The 19,625-nt window shown below is 45.9% G+C and overlaps 1 long non-coding RNA gene across 4 annotated transcripts in view; it reads right to left on the reverse strand.

The window, feature by feature from the left end:
• The window catches only part of LOC119697298, a 31,814-nt gene extending 12,404 nt beyond the window's left edge, over nt 1-19,410 (reverse strand). For 2 of the 4 annotated variants that reach the window (XR_005255815.1, XR_005255814.1), the window contains exons 1-2: nt 18,772-19,410; nt 9,788-11,780 (exon numbers count right to left, since the gene is read on the reverse strand). This is a non-coding gene — a long non-coding RNA (uncharacterized LOC119697298). Of the gene's footprint in view, nt 1-1,216; nt 11,781-18,771 lie in introns of those variants that run through there. The other 2 variants (XR_005255817.1, XR_005255816.1) reach the window with 2 other exon arrangements.
• Nucleotides 19,411-19,625: the final 215 nt, after the last annotated feature.

The following is a 19,625-nucleotide window of genomic DNA, read 5'->3' on the forward strand; positions in this document are numbered from 1 at the left end:
GGTGATTTTATTGGCATGGCACCAAGAAAAAGGATAAAGAATTTGATCTGGAACGGTTGGGCTGCATCATGGCAGAAGAGCCTGATGAGAGCATGCAGGGAAAGAGTCAGTTCTCTTTATTTGAGCTCAGACAAAAGTTTTGCTTCTTCCGAGGATTAGGAAAACACGTATCAAAAGTCTTGGTTTTTCTTCTGGGTGATTCTTAGCTGATTTTGATTGTCTAACAACAAATGAAATATCTAGTGCCAAATCTGTGTCTGTCATTAGAGAATTTGTTTCCACATGAGGTGTCAGGACTATTTCATGGGGTGAGAAAGGCAGAATGAAAATTGTGCTTGAAGTGGCCTGCTCACAATAGCCCTGCTTTTACATCCTCAGCGATATGGAAAAAAAACCTGGGCACTAGATGCAGGTAAGTGCTGTCTGGAGCCCTCAGAACAATTTATCCAGCCTGTCAACTGGTCCTGGTAGCCTTTTTTTTTCCCCCTGGGAATCTATTGGCATCCCAGATGAACTATTCTGGTGTTGCAACCTGCCCATGTTCACCATTTTTTTCAGGACTCCTTTTTCTTGGACACAGAGCTGCTAGGAAGAAGCTGCCACTTTCCCAAAGGATCAACATTTCCAGTGCTGATTCTCTAACTATTCCAGAGGCCTGCACCTTTTCTTGCAGGTGACAGGCAAGGGACATGTGTGTGCACACATGCAGCAGGTCTGCAGCAACTCAGTGTCTCCAGGAGGGACAGTGCCTGGCTCTCTGGGTCTTACAGCTCACTGAGGGGAGGCAGTGCCCAGACCTCTGCTCATACTGCAGGACAATTCAGGACTTTTCTGAATGGAGACGTGGAAAGAAGTTCACAAGTTTAAACAATATTCCTAAATAGATAGGTCATCACAGTGTATCTACCCCACCAGCAAACAGCATATTTCTGTTTGGTTTTCATGTATTTCTTCCCACTCAAGTCTGACACAAACAGAAAACACTGCCCCCAGCTTTGCCCAGAGATGACCTCTGGGCAATACAGCCTCAGAAGTACCCAAACTGCACACACCCTAAACACAGACACACATTTTTCTAGAGTCAAGAAGTCTTTTGTGTGGGTTTGCTGCAACTTACAGGCATCTGGGAGGGAATCAACCAGGAACCAACACGGTAATTCCTCTCCTGTACATCAGACGTTAACAAAATAGGCCAGTACCCTGCTTTTTCAGACAATTGCCCTGTGAGCAAAAGCCTTGCTTCCCTGGGATCCAAGAGATCCACCATCCTACAGATTGTACTAGAAAATCACATTCATTTGGCCTGACTACAAACTCTGGATCAAATCACTGTCTCACCTGGGTTAATGGTAGCTTCTCATTGTTACTCAGAATTTCTCTTTGAGTCTCAAAGCAACACAAGAAGGCTGCATCCCAAGATGCACATGGGAGTGATATTTATGTTATCTTAGAATTTAAACATTTCAATATGGGGTATTTTAGCATCAGTGGTGTATAATTTTCCAATTTACTGAAGATGGGTTCCCTAGTGATGCGAGGGGCTCCTCTCTGGTGCCTGACCATAAAGAATGTTTGTTCCCACTAGTCTTAACCGTAATAATTGCAGCAAATTGATTTTAAATAGTGGACCAGGAAGGTCGGCAGAAAAGAATTACTTTTTTGTCTATATTCCACATATTAAACATTCAGAATGAAGAAAATTGAGAGTCATCAAAGCACCATTTCCAAACAGACTTGCATCATTAAAAAGACATTTGGCATCGTAGTTCAAGGTTAAGTTTGTTCCCAGAAGATGAGGTAATTTAGTAAAATAATAAAGCTCCCATTAAACAAACCCTGTAATAGAACTGAGCCTTAGCGGCTGCAAAGGAAGGAAACTGTAACTTCTGTCAAAGCACAGAGATGAGATTAGCGTTAATAAAGCATTCCTCACAAAGCAGAGTGATAGTAGATGGGGGAAGGCACATCCAAATAGCCCTCATTTCCACAGCATTTCCCTTCAGATATGGGCTTTTTAATTAGCCATCGGAAAGAAAACTGAAAGTGTACTTTCTCCTTCTCGGTTTCTCCCTGGCTATTAATCTCCGTGCTGAAAACAGTGCCACCAGCCCATCTTATTGTTATTAGCTAGTGGAGACGTAAAAGAGCCACATTCACAGTGCTTATCGCAGCCCAGAGGTATTTCCTTTGTGTTATGAGGAGTATTTTGATTAGTTTTGGCTGTGTCTGCAGGGAAGACACAGTTTATATTTTCCACAGCTAGAATAATTTCTAGAAATACAAAGATTTGTTCCAGCACTCGCCAGTATTTATTGGTAGGGTTTAATGATTGAAAGAGTTTCATTGTTGTGCCACAATTGTTCCTTTTTTAACTCCTCTTGGCTTTGTGACTAAGTTTGAGGCAAAACATTGATAGTGGGTTGTTCCTGGAGTAGGTTGCTGATTTTCAATGAATCATTAGTTTGAGGAATGCAACTTCTCTCCCCTGTGACTGCCCTGTCCACTGGCAGATGCGGATAATCACACATTTAAAGAGCCACAGAGGGGGTCTCTTGGGAAGGATCTTAGAGGGACATCAAATCCTTTTTTCACTACATCTTGACTTCACTTAAAGTGTTTTACCTCCTTTTAAGAGCACAGGTGATGGCAATTCTCAAGTTTTCTCTGGTGGATCCCGTATCTTCCATCTGTCAATGGAGACAAAATATTCCATTCCTCTTTGCAGCACCCTAGTTTGTATTATTGAAGTCCATTAACTGAAGACTCACTCACTTTTCCCTTCATTTCATGAAATACTCCATTTCATTCCAGACAACGCAGCAGGTGGGACCTGGGGCCACGCAGCAGTTTGAGGTGGTTGCCACTGGCAGATGCTCTCAGTCATGCTTATGCTCCATGCTCCCCCAGAGCCAAGTCTGTTTGGAAACTGTGCTTTGATGACTCTCAATTTTCTTCATTCTGCAGGGGGAATCACGCGTGGCACTGTGCTGGGCAGGAGCTGTTCCGCCCATCCCATTTCCCTCACACAGCCATGCACAGGCAGACGAGCAGTCACAATATTTTGCTTTCCAGTAAGAAAAGCTCCTGACTGGTAAATCTGGTCATAGCAATCCAGAGTGACACAACTCAGTGGCTCCCTGTGGCCTCTTACCACATGGAGGGGAAAGGGAAGAGTAATGCTCTCCTTCCTTTCTCTGCAGGAAGATGAGGTGACTGGGCTGACAGCCCACAGGTAAGAGCCATGACAGCATTCAAAAGAAAATTTGCAGCAAACACGGCCGCTCACTTGTTTCTGAAGTCTCATCAAAGGGAGACAAGAAGAAAAATTACAGTGCTTCCCAGGTGTGCAGGTTTTGCTTGAGGGAACTGATGGGAAATGTAACCCACTTTTGGGTATAACAGGAATAACACACACTTGCACTTTCCTTCTTGAGGTTGCTAATTTTGCATGACTACTTTAGCTGAGGAAACCAGATTTTAAAAAATCAAGTGCTGGCAAAGTTCCTGTTGACTCGAGGAAACTCAGAACTGCATTCTTCTTTGGTTTATCTTTTGTTTCACTCACAAACCTGAAGCAAGAAGAAGGTTTAGGAGTACTAATTTGGGATCATTAGGAGTTCCTAAATAATTTCATCATGACCTCTATTGTTTTGTATGTGGAAAATTTAAAAAAACAAATCAAAACAAAACAGAAACAAAAAAACCCGAAACAAAACCAAAAAAAACAAAAAGCCACACCAGGGTAACAATGGAAAATGGCCCCCTGATTCATGGATTCCTGTCACTTCAGACATTTCCTACTCTGACAGACTAGGAATATAGCTCCAGAGGAAGGATCAGGGTACACTTCACTGTGAGTTTGTTTTCTGACACTGTTGTTAAGCTGTTCAAGCGCTTTCACTCTCCACAGTTGCTATTACCCTAAACCAGGCAGGTCAGAGTTTTGCCTACTTTGGCTAATGCAGAAGAGACCCAGCTTTACTCTCCTAGTTGAGCCATTGCAGGTGGCATCTCACAAGTGGTAATAGCTACACAGGAGCATCAGAGAGGAAACATTCTGCACCTCAAGGCTGGGTAGGCAAATGTCAGCACCCAGGGCTGACACTGGCACCCAGGAACTCAGAGACTGGGTGCCTGAAGCACCCTGCTTCTCTTTGCCTCCCTTTATCTCCAGTCTCAATAGGGCAAGAACAATATTCCTCACGTTGAGGCACTTAGATACAGCGAGCTAACTCTGTATTTATGGAAGGTCTAGAGCAGATTCCTTCCATTGTTATAGCATGTGCCTCAGAAGAGCCCTTGTCTACTGCAGAAATCTCCCTGCACCCTACAATCAGGGGAGCAATAAAAAAGGTATCTAAAAAATGTGGCAACAGTGCATAGTCAGCAGCGCTTGAAAGCAAAACAAGGTCTTCAGGGAGCAAAACAAGCTTCCCACTCTGGAAAAATTCCTGAACCCCAGTTTCCCAAAACGCCATGGCAAAACATAATTGTTACGGCTCTTCCTATCTCTAGCATCTGTCACTGAAATGGCCTGAATGAAGCTGTTATTTGGAGTGCGTAGCTCATCCAAAGCCTCTATCAATGAAACCACTTAATTGCTTTCTTTGGGATATTATGCAGTTGGCTTTTCTGTTGTAGTTTTCCTTGTCAAGGCGATAATCTTGTGACTCACTGTCATGAGGGAGGCTTCTCTTTCCTGCCAGCCATAATCGTAATCCACTCACTCCTGGGTCTGTGCTTGCTCCTGCAGATGGGAAGACACCTTCTGACTCTGTTACTACCTGCAGGAACACAGCAGAAACTATTGCTTTCAAATGAGGGTAGTGAGGAAAGGCCCCTAAGAGAAGCTGGGTGATGAAGGTAATGGTAGATAAAATTTCTTATGCAGTTCATTAATATTGAATCATTTATTGGATAACTATTTGGGAAGTATCGCTACATCTTGATTTCAAGCGGAGAGTTGCCTGTGGAATCCTTCATAAATACAAGCCTTCCCAGAGGCTACCCCAGACCTGAGCCATTCTGCCAAAAAATCTAACTGAGGAGCTCTGTTCACAAGGGTGGGGTTCCACCCATCCCTCTCATTTGCTGTAAAGCAGGTGCTTTAAGCTCTGTGAATGTAAAAAGTGTGTTCCTGAATGAGGGCTGGCATGAACAAGCTCCCTTAAAATCCTGAAAATTAGTTGTTAAGCTGATTCCATTATTTAGATTCTCTGTCCAACAAAGTACTGCAAAAATTCAGGAGCTCGTTTCAATTAATGCTGGAGGCATTTAGATTCCAAGGTTTTTAACATGCTGGGGACAATAACCAGCCTTTTTGGAGGAGGTTTCTCTAGGCGCCTGCTGCTGGCAGCTCTCAGGGATGGGATATGAGGTGAGGGAAGTCTTTGAGGGTGCAGTGCAGCATTTCTCTTCCTACTGCAGATGTTTCAGGTCTCCCTTTCTCCTCTCTTTCTCTTTCATGCTCTACTCTCTTTCTCTTTTTACCTTCTTTCCTTCTGGCTCCTCTCCTTCTCACCAGGCACTGAGGCTGTGTAGCACCTCCCACGATCCGTAAGAAGCACAGAATATCAGGTTATAAGTGTCTAGCAAAGGGTGTTTAGGTGGGCAGTCAAGCTGAAACACAACTTTTGGAGGAGATGTGCTGCTTTGGTTTGTACTGAATTTTATGACAGATCATGAAAGCCTGCTCCATCATGGCTGCTTCCCCACGGCCAGGCAGCTCCAGCAAGCCAAAGGGAGTGGTAGTTTTACTTGTGAAGCCACAAAAGCAGGCTTCATCTCTTGCTCTGTCAAAGTTTGCTGCCTTTGCCAGCTACCAGAGCTTATTCTACTGCATACCTATTAAAAAGAAGTCCAGGATTTATTTTTTTCATGGGGTTGACCCAAGCTGTCGGTCCAAGAACCAACTTTACAAGGGGTGTGTGATGCACACCCACCTCAGTGGTGATGGAACAGAGCCCAGCAAAGCTCTGCAGGGTGCAGATGAAACATTCCCTGGCTCAGAGTGAGACAAAAAGGTGATAAACAGCAGCACCTGGGGAATATTCCCCTTCCCACCTACCGCCACCACCTTCTCTCTTTCTCAAAAACACAAATAAGCCAACTCAATTTGCATTTTCATAGCTGGGAGTGATTGCTAAATTAATGAGCACTGCTATTTATATCTAAATAATAAGCAGTCCTAAACAACTGCTTGGAGGCATCAGTGTGGAAGGTAAGATTCTGGGCTATGATTTGACGAGTTTCACGCAGCACTTGTTGTCTGAAGAAAGAAAATCCATCCCAACTAAAAAAAAAAATAAAAAATCTTTACGATATTTCAGACAATCTGAGGGGGGAAACTGGAATAAGAAAGTTATGTGAGCAGTGTATACAGACTTGGCTTGCTTACCAGACTATACTGGACTGAACATTATTCAGAGGAAATACTTTTGCTAAGCAGCTTCCTTTAACCATCTGAGGTGCCACAACCCTGCTAGGGACTTCAGCATTAAGCTGTCCTGCACAGGGTGCTCAGCATTGTTCCCAGAATGTGTGAAGAGCCCTTGCAAACCAGCTCTGTCCTCACTGCCTTTGGCTGACTTTCTGCAAAGTGAATCTCTTGGCTTAGTGCAGAGCTTGTGAGGCCACTTAAATCTCTCTGACCCCTTAATGAAGTTTTTAAAAGGGCTTCATAAATCTTCATCACTAAGAATTGCTTAAAGCCCTGCAGGGTTTCTCTAGTGGCATTAACCACTAAAACAACTAGACAGGCTCAGGTCTATTTATTGCATTCATCTTCATTATTTCATGGCTTTTCCTCCTTTATAGTCTTTTGCATAAGCTGCAACCGAGAAAGGGAGCTCAGTAGTGGGAGCTCTCAGTCAACACTGCCTGTCTGGCAGTTTGTAGCCATCCACTGTGACTACATCTGATCAGTCTTCTTCTCTGGGATGTTTACTGTGCAGGCAGCAACTAAATGTTGGTCATTTATCCTTCCTTTACATAATTGTGTTGTTCCTCATTAGGGAAAGAACCTCATTTTTGTCTTTCCTGTGAAAACATACCTCAGGTCACAACCTGACAGCTTCAAAATGGATTAGTTACCTGCCTGCCCTTCTATTTTCTTTTTTTTTTTCCTTGGAATTTTGGCTGACTTTGATAATGGCTCTTTATGAGTAGCATGAGTATTCTCGGAAATAACTTCCACCTAGATGGATATGTAAAGACTGCTAGGAAAGTATGATTTTTAAAAAATCTTCTCCATACCATGTATTGTGCTCTCCACAGTGAGTCTGTGGATTCTATATACCCTGTACAGGTTGTTTGATTCTTCACCTCTGCAAAGTGAGAACAGAAGAGTCATGACTGAGGCTCACAGACAAACAGAAAAATACTCCAGTGAAGGCAAAGCTACTGAAACCTTGAAACCATGGTTTCAAGACTAATTCTGCAGACAATTAAGGACAGAGGCTCTAACAAGCTTTTGAAGGATTGGAGATCCTTGTGGTCCAACATGGTCCAGCCAAGCTTGGGCTGTCCCATTCCATCACAAAATCATACTTTTGTGAGCTGGATTATTTTCTTCTTCTCAGGTGGCATTTTGTTTATGCAATCAATATATGGTGGAGTGCTGTGGAAGCTCCACTTTAGAGCCATTGTGATGTCATTTTATTTTGTTTTAAATTTATTTGGATTACAAGAAGGTCTCAGGGACTTAACCTCAGGGAGGATGGAAACAGTGTGCACAGAGCAGAAGAGAAGCATTATGCTTCTGAAGGCCAACAAGGTCTTCTTATTGAAGGGCTTGACACTGAAATATTAAATTTGCCAGAAGTGCCAGTTATGATTAGAAAAAATCATCTAGGTTCCTAGTCTGTTTCAAAACTGGAAGAAAAAGTAATATCTGATGAACATGGGGGAGGCTCGAAACTCAGATTGTGATGTGTGAAGTGAGTTACTTGAGGCATTGAAGGAGAATCCTGACTCAGTTGAATTGGTATTTCTTCCACCGAGGTTAGTGTGCTCCAGATGATGTCATGCTGCGGTGCTTTCACACGTGAGCCAGTCAGATAATTGTTTTTAGCATAGGGAACTGCAGGATAGGTTATATGATGCACTGATGTCTGCTCTAGAAAGCATTGGTCAATAGCATGCTAGGGACACTCTTTACCCTAACAAGGATAAGATTAGATATTATCTGACTTCCTGGCTGCTTAAAGGCTATGCAAGTTCACCCAAGTGCTCACTTATATAGCTGTTAACAAAAATTCAAATTAGGTCATGGCTTTCAAGTCCTCAAAAGACCAAAACTGAAGGCAGGGGACAGAAGAAGTCAAAGGGCCAACATAGCCTGAGGTCTGTAAAATGTCAGGAAGTTGGAGAGATAATAAAGAAGGTTTCAGCAAGTGACTCACGCCCTGTGCTTTAAGAAAAGATGGAAGAATCCTAAATTGTGGCCCAAATGACCTGCCAGAAGTCCTCACTCGGTCCTGAGTCCCACACACAGCTTGATGGTTTGCATGAAAGCCAAACACAAAAGGTCTCTGCAGTGAGAAGAGACCTGGGAGGGTGGGTGGGTGGGTAGGTGGCTGCTGTCCTATGCCCAAGGTATTGTCACTGACCATATGCCTGCTCCTGACCCTGTCCATTTAAGCCTTCCACTGCCTTAAAGTTGGCTATCTACATGTCCTTAAGGGTGTCAGCCTGGGGATTCAGCTGAGGCTTCACAAACACTCTATTTCTCGGTGATACGGCTCATGGTGGTGGCATGAGCTGATGTAAAGGAGCCAGGCAGGGGGAGGAAAGAGACATGGGACAGGCTCTCCTATACTGGGAGTTTGGAGCAGAGATCCTTCATGACCATGAAAACACTCAGGAAAGGCAAAGTTTAAGTTCATTCAGTGAACTATCACACCATAGTCCTATGATACACTGCCTTTGCCAGCTAAGCTGCTGCAGCCAGCTCCTGCCCCAGATGCTTGTTCCCACCTCTGGCCTGCAGTTTGTCACCTCCTCAGCTGTGCCAAAACAACTATGCGTAGAGCAGTGCTTAAATCAGCACACTGAAGTGATGGAAGTTAAAAATAAACTCTTTGTGGGAGGAGCAGAGGAAGAGCTATTTTTAATTGTAATCACTTCAATGGTCTTTCTTCCAGTCTGGTCCCACAAGGAATTTCATTAATACAGCTGGGAGAAGGCAGTGGATTGCTGTGCTGGCACTGGAGTGACTCCTCCAGGCAGAAGAGTCCCTCCTGGCAGGGGGAAAAGATTTCTGGAGCCAGGATTGCACCAGGGCAGCGTGCTGCAGAATTGTACCTTCCAATATGCAGAATAATGACTTCCCTACCTGAGACAAAACTGCACGCAGGTGTCCCAGGCTCTCCATTAGCTATTCTGTCTCTCTCACAGCATTCATTAAAAAATTATTGCATGCAAGCCAGGATTGTCATTAATAAAAACAAATAAAGAGACACTGAGGTTTTTTCCTGTTTTATAAACAAATACTCCTTTTAATCATTCTGAATACTAGCCTCCTCCACAATTTACTATAGTATGGTTAGATGTCACCCATTAAAATCTATTCAAATACAAAATGCACAGTAAATTGAGAATTAAAAAAACAACAGAAGAGATGCAAAACCAGATTTTATTTAATAAAGTTTCTTACATGATGAAGAAAGGAAATATTTATATGTTCCTTAAAAAGCATTAAAAGTTTAAGGAAAAACATCTGAAAAGAGTTCAAACAGTTGCAGTGCAGCTACAACATGAAAATTCACAGAATAATTCAGCAACTTACTTTTGTTTTGGCTTTGGTCATTTCTGTGCTTCGATGATCTTCTCTGTGAGTGAGTGACATGAGCAAAGCCTTGGCAATGTCTTGTGTTCAGGCATCTCAGTGTTTTTTTTCTGTTTGAACATGAAACACCTTCACTTGCATTCAAATGTTCCTGATGCATTTTTCCAGAAGCTTTGTACCAATGAAACATGTGAAACACGAGCAGATCTCAAACTGCTGTCACCTTTTGAAATAAATAACTAATTACACTTCTTTTTGTGAGTCATTAACATTATTAAAAGTTTTTCTGTGATATTGACTGAGTTTCAAAGCACTTCTCAGGAAAATGGGGCAGTAGTTTAACTTCCATCACACAGGACAATGAAGTCGTATCCTGAGTCCCACATCAAGGCATCCCATCCTTCTTTTGGGAATTACGATCTATGCTCTGGATCACACCAGTTCCTGAATGCTTGGGTGTGCAGGCAGGATTTAAATTTAAATTCCTAGACTCTGAGTATGTTTAGTATGTCCTTCAATTCTCTTCTAATAAATAGAACCAAGGACATAGTGAGTCAGTTTTGTAATTAGATTATATAATTGTTTCATGAACTCTGTACAAATTACCTCTTCTCTGTATTGTTTCTGCAGTGTATTGTTTCTCTTGAATAATATGGCACATATCCAGTGTATATTGCAGTCAATAAAGTACCCCAGTTTATAGTTTGATGGCCCAGTAATAAATAGCTGACATCAACAAAATTAATGAAGTCATTGCCCTTTTTAGTAATATCAGTACTCTTCATTTAGACCACCAAATTTATTTTAAAATATGAGCATGTTTCCGTAAAAGCATCTCTTTACATTTTTTTATTACCAAGAGGTAACCACAGATGAGTTCTATAGCTCAGGTTTCAACAAATTTGTGATTCTAAGCTTGACATTAGCATGTAACGATGTAAAGGAAATTGCATTTTATTGCATTTTAATTAAACAGGTCAACTTGAGCAGGCCTTTCTCCAGGAGAATTCCCATCAGAGTTTAGTCCTTCATCACCAGATTTTATTTACCTCTTGAGCTTTGCACAGCAGGTTTTAGCCTTCCAAATGGAGGACTGATAAAGTTATTTAATCCATTAAGCACTGTATTTTTGACACATGGAAAAAGTGCTGGTTTGAGTCCATACTCACATTTAGCATTCAGCCAAGGTCTTCCAGGTTTGTTCCTGTTCATTTGGTCCAACACCATTAAGTTCAGCTCCTTTTCCAGCTGAGAAGTTTGTTTTCCAATTCTCTGCCTAGGCTCAGGATAGTCAGCTCTGTGCTCCACAAGTCCAAATGCTGAGCAACAGTTAACTTATTTCAGTACAGAGTATTTTTAATATTCTGGTAGCTGCAGCACACAATTAGTTTCTCCTCTCTACACTTAGTAGGGGAATCACTTGTGAAAGATATGTCACCTTCTGGACCTTAGAGGTACACATAGTTCCAAGCAGGCACAAGGAAAATGCATTCTTTCCACTTCTCGCAAGGAGAAATGAAGTGAACTTGTTTGGAAAATTCCTGCTGAAGGAAATGTTAATCAACAATTCTGTGGAAGCTATCAAAACCAAAACCAAATGAATTTGCAAACTTAGCACAGGTCACAGACACAGCTTGTGATTTGAGTAGTAACTATTCTCCTAGGCAGTAGGAACTAAAATAAGAGTGCAGCATAAATCCTGGGTTCAGGCTGAATTACACCCCTCTCCAATTCCATGAGTGAAATATCTTGGAGCATATTCATGCAAGCCCCTACCTTTAAAGTAAAACAGTTTAAAACCTTCAACCCAGAGCACAGGCAGCAGTTTCAACCAGCTTAGGGGTTGTTGCTTTCTCTGTGCCCTGCTGACCAAGGAGAAAACTAGAGGTTTTGCTGTGGTTTCTGGTGGCTGAGAAAGGATGAGATGCTGAAGGCTTCTGGTCCAGGCGTGACAGACCTTTCCTACCACTCCAGATGTGAGCCTGTTACCAAACTGAAAGAGAAAAAAAAATACAGAGCACTTTTTCTGACCTCTCAAGATGAACCTTGTTGCTTCTTTAATTCCAAGCTAATTTTCTTTAAAGGGCTAAATACTTCAGAAACAGCACAAAAATCTTAATTTTGGATAATATGAAATGTTTTGATTGATACAAATTTTTTTGGAGGGAAAGAGTTTGGCTTAGTGTAGAAGCTGAAACACCTGATTTAAGTAGTGGTTGGTAAAGCTGTGTCCCTACAGCTCAGCTGGGGGTCTGTGGGGAGTGGCACTGCATAGGATGTCACCCGTGGGGCATTTGGGGGAAAGCTGAAAATAGCCAGGGAAAAGCCCTCCAGCCAGCTAAGCACTGCTGAGTTTTCATCTCCCAACACTCCAAGGCTCTGACAGCCCCAGCTCTGTTGCATTTATCTGTGACGCCATGAGATGCCACTGATGTCAGTGCTCGTGGTTGTCCTTTCTGCTGGGGTCACTGACCCCCAGAATTAAGGGCAATGGAAGTTTATGAGGGTGTGCTGGCCATGGAGCTGGATCTGCCACCTTTAGCGTCCAATGGCATGGCATCTGTGTCATAAAGAGGTGCTGTTAAACCTGACAGAGCCTGACATAAATAACAGAGAGCACCTACATTACCTTTACTGGCAAGTTCCTTACAGGAGCTATGGTAGCTGCTGAGCTAGTGCTGATGAGGTTTGTTTGGGACCAACGACTTCCAAGCTGTGATAGCAGAAAACTCTGCATTAGCTGACCAAATATCCATCTGAAGTTTGTATAAGAATCTGCTTAAAGCCAGTTTAGTGAAGTTGAAACCATGACTTGCAGGGCCGAGCAGCAATTCTTGCTGGTAAACTCAGAAGTGAACCACTGGCAAGGTTTATTTCTGCAGGAGGTGTTTCCATGGAGGTCTGTGGCACTGGCTCTTCGTGTTTAAGTCATTGTGACCAAGGACAAATTTCAGCTAATGAGTAGCCTTAGACCTTTTTAGAATCTGGATAAATGAGCAGAGACACAGAAGCAGGGCTTCTTTGTAAGCCCCGTTTCACACATCCTATCGGAAAAAAAGCAACCTACAGTAAAGTTGCAGAGAAAATGTGCTGCTGAAAAGCAAATAATCGATGTAAATTTATACTAAAACTGTGTTGTTGGGGGTTTTTAGAGTATTATTATTTCAGAAGTGAATATTAAAGTTGTGTGCTGCTGAACTTATGTTTGGTTGTCATTGGCAAATGCCAAATGCATCATCCAGGTATCATCCTGGTTACTGATGAATGTTAGCAACTCTCTGAAGTTATTCTATTACACTGTGGCATGGTATTTTCTTCAGAGTTTATCGAAAGTGAATAGGTCCATTTTTTATTTTTTTTTACCCTTGGACATAGTAGTCACTCTATACATCATATTGATTTACTCTGAGAATTGCTTACTCAGAAAAAGGCTGCAAACTCTGTCCATATTAAGAATACAAAAAAACCCCACCAACCTCGAACCTCAGTAAGATGAGGATTACTCCTATCTCCTTCGTTACTGTGTTCCATCTGTAATACTAAAACTATTTTGTCCATCAAGAAAGACAAAATAAGAAATTATTACAATGTGTGTATGTAAAAAATGTAAGAAATTACAGCAAGAAACCTTACGGATACTGGACTATGCTACCTCTTGCTCTTCTAATTGGAATGAAAAGAAAGTCGTTTGACTCTTTAAAGCTCAGTCATCTGTGACCTCTTAAAATCAATCAATACCAGCAGGGGAACAATATATTACAGCCACCTAGTTTGGGGACGATCGGCTTTTTAATTGTTCTTTTGCCTGTTTGCAGATACCGGCGTCCTTTACTATTGAATTGTGAATTCAATGTGAGCAGCAATAAAGGATGCATAAACCCAACCTTTTCCTAAAGTAATCGAAAAGTGCGGATTATTTGCGTGCCCTCTTTGCTCGTGGAGGCTTAGGCGAAATGGATAAACACTGGCAGTGATTACATGAACGAAATGGAAATTGCGGTATTCCCACGTGGAACGTATATATTTATACTTCTAACTGCAAATAGAGGGCTGTGTCCGCGAAGCCATTAACACCGAGGGTAAGAAAAGCAAAAGGAGATGAAGGCGTCGCCTCCCCGGAGGTGAATTAGCAGCATCCCTTATCTTCGGGCCGATGGGGATGGGACCCGCCCGGCCGGGACCTGCCTCCGCGACTCCCTCCGACACCTCCATCTATCAAAAGGAGGGAGAAGCCTGCGTCTGCGGGGATGACAGGCAACGCCAAGGGGGGGTACACGCATTTTGCCTGTCCATGGGGCCCCACAAGTCTCGCTGGAAACCTCTCCCCATCTCCTCAGTCTCCATCCTACCTCCCGTGGCATGCTCGCTCATACCTTCCCGAGGCAGGAGCCGTTCACTTACTTTTGATAGCAGCGAGGAGCAAGGCTATTAATAGGCTATCTAATTACCCCGAGCTGCTAACTCTGAAATCTCTCATTCTGTGATGTGGTTGTTTTGATTTGATTTTCCAATCTAGTAGCGCTTGCATGTACAGAACTGGTCAGACTCGCTCTGGAAGATATTATTTTAACGTTTAAAAAGCCACTTTCATTCCAAGCAGGAACAGAGTCCCCAAACTTTGACATTTCACACGAAAGCAGCAAGTCGAAACATTATGAGTGGGGATGGAGGGAAGCGGTTTGCTTAGCTGAGATTACGAATGTCGTTGTTTGGGGGGTTATTATGATTATTGTTCACACGTGTTCTCAGACATTTCGGTCAGGCAGGTAAATGGGGAGGAAAGCGGTTTCGAAAGGGAAGGCGAGAGGTTGCCACGATGCCAAGAGAAACGGAGCGGCCCCGCCGGAGCTCAGCGTGGACACGGCTGAAACGGAGCTACTCCCGAAAAATGCTTCCAAGAGAACACATTCATTTTGATCTGTGGAAAACATTTCACTGGAAGATTGCGACCTGTTCTGATGGTTTCTTTTATTTCCTGGACAGAGAAGTAAGAAGACAACTATGAGGGGGGTTTCCCGGCAGGTTTCGATGCACGCATAAACCGATATTTCCTTCACGGTGTGCGGCAGGGGCGACAACCGTCCCAGGGAACAGTCGGTGATGTTTTCTGTTTGGTTGTTTTTTGTTGGTGTTTTGTTTAGTTTAGTTTTTGTTGGAGTTCTTTTGGGAGGGGTGGGTTTAAGTGGGAAAGAATTAACTCTCTGTGCTGCGGGCGTGGGGGCGGAGGCAGGATAGCTAATTGCAGATCGGATTTGATATTGCCTAACATCCGTGATAGGGAACGGGGGGGAGGATGAGGAGAAGCTCGGCTCTAAAGCGCTGGGGAGGAGAAGTGCGGCTCCGCCGTGCCCCGCGTCCCGCCGTTCCCGGCTCTCTCCCACAACGACCTCTCGCAGCAAGAAACTGTTCCCTGGGTTTTCCTGTCAGATCCAGCAGAAGAGAGCCCTGAAAGCCTTCCCCAGCGCCCAGACAGGAACGGAGAGTGATCCCCACGGCTCCAGCCCGGGAGACGCCGCGGCGGGAAGGGCTCTGGGCTCCCACCCCCCCCCTCCCCGCCTCCCTGTTCCCCTCGACGGGGCGGCGGGAACCAGGGTGGGAGCCTTTCCTTCTGGCCTTGTTGTCTCGAAACGGGTTCTTTCGCTAGGTGTGAAATCCGATTCGCACACAGAGTCGAGGCACTTGATTTATCTACAGTTGTGCGCAGAAAGGGGTACTGCAGTCAAAAATATACACAGTATTCGTCACCGCAAGCAGTGAGTGGAACACGGCCGCACTGCTTTGTAGCAAAGGCATTGAGGTGCCCGTGGATAAAACGGTCAGAATGAGTCCATTTTAGTCACCGATTCTCAAAACACTTAAAACGGCCAAGGAGCAATAAAAGCAATCCCTAACTCATTTTCAAAGTCCCTGGGTGTGTGCTGGAAAGAGACAAAACCTGTGTGCGCCTGTTGGACAGAAGCAGCTAAATCGTGTTCTTTAGGGTGCTGCGCGGGTCCCGGCTGCCTCCCGGTCACCCCGGGAGCTGGAGGGCATCGCCTTGGTCCTGCGCGCCCCACCGGGGCTCGGCGTGCGGGTACCGCGGAGCGCCGGCTCCGGGAGTCAGGTTACGCGGCAACAGGAGCCTCCTCCGCGCGTTTTGTTGATTTTTTTTTTTTTTTTTTTTTTTTTTTTTAGGCTGAAATCATTAACCAGCAGGACCCCAGAGACTGGAGGGAGGGCAAATAAAAAGAAGCTACCGATCGTTATTTTTAAAAAGTCCCCAAACCTAAAAACCCCCAACACAACAAAAAAACCCAACCACACTGAAACCACACACTTGGACACGTATTGCATAAATGTCCGTGCGGGGTCTCTGCTGCCTGATGCTTGCTTGAGAGTCAAGTGTTTAAAGACACGGTGGAAATCACCCAAAAGCACGCAGCAGCCGGTCACCAGTGACCGGGAGGCCGCTGACTGCAGTGGGGAATATCCTTCTGCCCCGCTCCCCGCCGCCGGGCACGCCTTCAGCCTGGGGGGAGCCGAGCGGCCGGCAGAGAGCGGGCAAGGTTCCGAGAGCCGGGTCAGGGTGTCCTGCTCCACGGGGCCTGGAGCCTGCTGTCGGCGACAAGCAAGGACGTCTGGAGCTGAATCTCGGCCTCTGAGCACCCGGCAGCCCTTCGTTAGGAATTTCGGGGAAAGAAAAAATAATCCCTCCTCATCCTTGATGGTTTGGGGGTCCGTCCTCACTGTGGTACACATCTGATCTATCGCAAAGGGCGCGTTCACCGTGCCCGCCCCTGCTCGTGCTGTGGTGTGTAGGGGATCTCGCTGCTTTGGGCGTCAATTTTGGCTGACCACTACCCTCAGCTCCCCGGGCTGTCCCACCCGGCCCGAGACGGAGGTGATGGGTGGTGTCAAAGGCCCGTATCCCTCTGAAATCCATCTCTTCCAGGGCTGATGCGGATTGCTCCGCCGGCTTCGGCCGCCGTTCCTACGCGGGGGCTTGAGCGCTCCGCGGCCGGCAGCTCCGCGCTGGGCTGAGCGCTCCCGAGAGCCGCCGGCGCCCCGATCGATATGTCCGCTTCAATGTCACAGCCGCTGGGCAATGGAAACAGTCCGTATCGTGGGGTGGTGGCCTTGATAAAAGTATATTTTAAGTAGCGCGGATAAGCGAAGGGGAGAAGAGAGGGGGAGAGGTGCCGGCACGTCGCCCGTAATAACCGCGGCGCTTATCAGCCCGGCCTAAACTCCCCAGCAGTTTCTAAAGTACATTAAGTTACATAAACACGTCTCGGAAAAGAATACACTCCAGCCTGCGATAGTCACCAAAGTGACCCCTCGCACCCGAGCCCGTCGGGCCCCCACGGCCGCAGCGCCACGGGAGAATCGGGGCCCGAGCCGGCGGGCGATGCCCGGTGCTCCCGAGGCTCTCCGGGCCGAGGGGCAGCGAGGGTGCGGCCGGACCGAGCCTTCCCCTCCTCCCTAGTGCACCCCTGGTAAGGAATCACGTTTGCAGAGACCCGAGAGTGGGGGAAGGAGCAACAGCTCTGCGCTTGCACACGGCTTACCCCCAACCCTTTTTTGGGAGGTTGAAGTGCCCGCGAGGGAATTTGCCTTAATTGGATACGAAACTTTTTTTTTTCCCCTCAATCTGCCTTCTTCCCTCTTTGGCCACAACGACCACGAGCGATGGTCACCTCGTTGGCACCTCCTCCCCGGCGGTGTCTTCTCGAAACCGAGCACCACCCTGCCCTCAAAAATGTCCCCGCACATGCACCTCCGGGTACCTAAAGCAGGCATGGTGCAGGAGACACCTGGGAGCCTCCCGGAGCCCCGGGGTGAAAGCTACGTCAGCAGAGTGGGATTTGGGAAAGGAGTGACGTAATGAAGAGTTAGGAGTCTATGATTTGAGCGGTTCCACAGCAACCCCGAAACGAAAAGGAGTGGAGAGGAAAGGGGTGACTGGGAATGGTTTCCCACGCTGGTCCCAGTTTAAGCCGGGTTTTCTTATCGTGTTTATCGGAGGAAATAAAATGAAGCTTGCAGCCCGGGTATAACGTAAACAGGCTAATCGGCAGGGGAAAAAACCAAGGCGCCTGAGTGTAAAACACGGGTCACTTTGGAGCCAGAGAAAGAGGCGCCTGCCAGGCCAACGTGGCCGTTCTTCCCAGCCATCCTCACCTTTCGGGCAGGCACCCTCCGGGCCCAGGCGGGTCCCCACCGCCCCCCACGGGCTTACATAGGCACCGGCAAACCCCTCCCAACGAGCAAAGCCCGTCGCTTGGAAAAAAAAAAAAAAACCAACAAAAACCAAACAAATCCTCACGGTATTTATCCCTTTATATCCCTATATATACCCTTTATGCGTGTTTGAAACACTCTCGTGTTAAACTGGAGAAGGGGCGTCCGAAAGACTGAAAAGAAACGCGAGGTTTAAAGCTCGGCTCTTTTCAGCTCAGAAATTTGTAGTGGCAGCACCCAAGCCGGGGAGAAGCGGCTTGGGCATCGACTCCCGCGGCTTCCGCTGTGCTTGTCTCTCATTTGCAGGTAAAATCCACGGCAAAAATGTTTTACGTTTCAAGCTAGGATCGGAAGACGAGCCGTGCAGAAAACAAATCACTGCCCTCTCTTGCAAAAGCTACTTTTCTATTAAATATTGCACTCGCTAAAATACACCTAAAAGTAAAAAGGAAAAAAAGTCGCTTCAGCCTGGCAGGGTGACCGGTATTATTCAACGATATTATTTAGAGACAACTGACAAGAAAGGAGTATCACCTTTAATAATACAATTTAATAAAGAAACGGTTTCTCGGGAAAGTGATTGTTTTCCGATCAAACCCCTGCCGCGCTATACCACAAAAATTAACGCGCACAATAAACTTCCAAGTCACAATCAGTTCACCCACGCCGGCAGAGCGGATCGCTACAGCCGTACCCCCAGCACTGCAAATTCTTCACCTCCCGTTCACCTCGCCTGGAAAGACCGAAAGAAAAGCCGTGCCTACCCCAGGAGCGACAGCACCGCGCATCAGCAGGTTTGGGCTCGGTTTCTGTCGGGAGGGCTCATGCCTGCCGGCTGCCGAGAGCCCGGCTCTGCTCTAGTCCAGCCCTTTGCCGCAGATGACTTTCTGTACAAACTGATGATGACAGATATCCAGCTGATAACCTCTGGTGAACGAAGTTATTTTAATTTCCAGTCACTTTCCTGCTAAGTACCATATCAGTTTGTACACAGCTGAGATAAGAGGGTTGAGGAGCGGGGGGGTAATAAGAAAGAAACAGAGGAAAAATGCCTACCGCCAGCTGTTGGGATGGACACATCCCACAGCTTGCTTTGGCTTCACCTGATAGTTGGGGCAACTCAAGGAGGAGCCACATTTTTTTTTATCTCGGATAGCTCGGATTTTGACGAGCACAAACTATAAGATTTGATGGACGGATGCGTTCGCCTGGTCGCTTAGGGCGAAAGCAGGCACATTCCCCCCCGGGCCGCTGCCAGGGGACATTCGTTGACATGCCGGGAGGCGCGGAGAAAAGAAAAAACCTTACAGAAGTTGAATATTCACCATAAAAAAAAAAATACGGGAAGGAGGGAAGAGTGTGTATTATTTCTGGGTTAAAATAAATTAAAAAAGAAAAAAAAAAAAGAAAAAAGAAAAAGGACTGGCAGAGCCAGCTCTCTCTGCTCGTTCCTGCTCCCCGAGCAGGGGTCCGTCGCCCCTTCGCCGTGGGCGCCCCGAGGTGCCCCCCCGCCCCCCGCCCCCGGGGCTGCGGCGGCCCGGCTGGCCCCGGGACTGGCACCCCTGCGGAGCCCCGTGTTTGTTTAGGGCTGGCCGAGCCCAATCAGGGCCGGCTGCCT

This window comes from Motacilla alba, chromosome 2 (assembly GCF_015832195.1).
Source record: "Motacilla alba alba isolate MOTALB_02 chromosome 2, Motacilla_alba_V1.0_pri, whole genome shotgun sequence".
Taxonomy (NCBI): Eukaryota; Metazoa; Chordata; class Aves; order Passeriformes; family Motacillidae; genus Motacilla; species Motacilla alba.